General features: G+C 51.8%; 1 protein-coding gene across 1 annotated transcript in view; it reads left to right on the forward strand.

Annotated features, from left to right (window-relative positions):
* SAE1 (SUMO1 activating enzyme subunit 1) overlaps positions 1-2,521 on the forward strand; it is a 34,678-nt gene that overhangs the window by 15,338 nt on the left and 16,819 nt on the right. The window lies entirely within an intron of this gene.

Here is a 2,521-nt window from a genome sequence, read left to right on the forward strand (position 1 = left end):
GAGAGAGAGAGAGAGAGAGAGAGAGAGAGAGAGAGAGAATTGCATGCGTGCGCTCATGGGGGTGGGGCAGAGACAGTGGGAGAGAGAATCCCAAGCTGGCTCTGCACTGCATCTCAGGATTGGTGAGATTGTGACCTGAGCCAAAATCACGAGTCAGCTGCTTAACCCATAGAGCCCCTGAGGTGGCCCCCAAATGACATTTTTTAAAGTTCATCTGGGGGCGCCTGGGTGGCTCAGTCGGTTAAGCCTCCAGCTTTGGCTCAGGTCAGATCTCACAGAGCCCCGCGTCAGGCTCTGTGCTGACAGCCAGCTTCCGGTTCTGTGTCTCCTTCTCTCTCTGCCCCTCCCCCTCTCATGCTCTGTCTCTCTCTGTATCAAAAATAAATAAAACATTAAAAAAAATTTTTAACAGCAGTTCATCTTGTTTGGATTTCAGGAGAAAAAATAATACCTGGACTTTTTTTTTTTTTTTTAATTCTACTGCAATGAAGAGATGTGGGTTGGCTCACTTAATACCACTGTCACAAATTGATTTTTGACTTGAATTCAAAACCTTCTAAGGAAAGAAAATTCCTGCAGGCAAGCTGCCAGATTATTAACCGCCTGAGCATTTGCCTTTTGGACATTTCCTCAACCACAGTGCCCCCTAGAGGCATCTGGAGGGAGAGTTTGTTTGTGAGGAAGGAGGGTGTCTGAACGCGGAGGCCCTTGGTGTGGGAAAATGAAACCAGATGGGGATGAGGACGTCCCCGTCTGGCCTGGAGCGCCTGAGAATGGGGAACCGTGGCATAATATCGAGGGGCGCGTGACGCGATCTGTCACTGCCTCCGCCCAGTGGCGGGTGCCACCAGTGTTGGCAGTGACTAGGCTGACCTTTCTCCCTTCCCTCTCTGCGTTGAGGACTTACAGTGCTTGCCACCTACCTTCCATTGCAAAGCCTAACTCTTCTGACTGGTTTTCAAGGCCCTCCACAGTGGTTCTCAGTCCCATCTGCGCTTTGAATATCGGGGAGGAGGTGGTGTTGAAAGTTCTCCGAGGGAATCTAGAAGTCAGGGGTTGGGAACTACTGGCTTCGTGGCCTCCTGTAACCTGGGCCCAGTCAGCTCACCCAGCCTGACTTCCACCTCGTGCGTTAGTGGTTCACGGACACTCTCTGGTGGTTCTGCCTTTTGTAATTTGCTTGTGCTTTTCCCCCTGACTGGCAGCACCTCAGGGAGACCGTGCTGCGGAGTGCGGGAGCCGGGAGGGATCGGGTTTGGGCCAGCTCCTTCCTCTTGCAGCTGAGTTAAGTCTCTTAACCTCTCAGAGACTCTGCTTGCTCATCTATTAAAAAACATTTTTTTAAATCTTTATTTTTTTAGTAATCTCTGTACCCAATATAGGGCTCGAATTTACAGCCCCGAGATTAAAAGTCGCATCTTCTACCAACTCAGCCAGCCAGGCACCCCTCAGCTTGCTCATCGAGGACGTTAAGTCCCGCCCTACGGAAGTTTTCATCTTGGTTACATCAGCAGACATCCAAGAGTACCTGCTGGCTGCCCTGAAGCGTTCTAGATCCTGGTGACACAAAGATGCACCAGATTTGGTTCCCATTCCCAGGGTTTAGTTCAGAGACCAGAGCAGCTTACCGGCCTCAGGTTGTGGCGGGGGGGACATGAGCGGCTTCTTGGAGCTGTGATCTTCGTTGACGCTTCAAGAACAAGTCGAGGTGTCCCGGGGAGAGGGGCTGGATTTTAGGCGGGAAGCATCAGCGGTGGCACAGAGGAGCGTGGTGAGCTGGAGTATACGAAGCAGTGCTGTTGGTGTTTTTAGAGTGTGAAGCCCCACGTGGTGGGCTGGGTGCGGGCTGCAGGGGAGATCCTAGTCATGAAGGCCCATTAGTAAGCCTTGCTGGAAGCTCATGCTCACTCCTCTAGGTGGTGAGGATTTCATTAAAGAGTTTCAAGTGCAGCACGAGTGACCTGGCCAGTTTGGGGCTCTTTGTTGATCACTGGCTACCGTGAATGATTGGCGCAAGGTCTGGTGCGGAAGGCCGCTTCGCTACAAGGCCGCTCTCAGTTTAGGTGGGAGATGGGCAGAGTCTGAGTAACGGCGCTGGTGACAGAAACAGCAGGAAGCGCACCTAAGTGACAGTACTAGAGGCTGGAATCCGTGTGGGAGCACAGGGAAGGCACCGAGTCGGTGCAGCCATGCGTGCTTCCTCAGGGTGCTGGGCACTGTTCTCAGAGCAGTAATTGTAGTGTCTCCGTCTTCACAACGGCTCTGAGATGCAGAGATTATCATCCCTATTTTACAGGTAGGAAAACTGAGGAAAGGGAAGTGAATTGCTGGCCCACCCAAGGTCACAGTAATTGCTGTCACCAGGGCCAGGCAGTCTGACCCTTCGTAGAGCCCATGCTCTTAGCCACCTCAGTAGGTGGCTGTTCTCGGGGAAATATCAAGGATGTAAAGACTGGGTTCCCAGCTTAGGTGACTGGATGGGTAGTTGGTAGGCTCATCAATAGACCAAAAAAAAAAAAAA

The sequence above is a fragment of the Suricata suricatta genome, chromosome 16 (genome assembly GCF_006229205.1).
Source record: "Suricata suricatta isolate VVHF042 chromosome 16, meerkat_22Aug2017_6uvM2_HiC, whole genome shotgun sequence".
NCBI classification, from domain to species: domain Eukaryota; kingdom Metazoa; phylum Chordata; class Mammalia; order Carnivora; family Herpestidae; genus Suricata; species Suricata suricatta.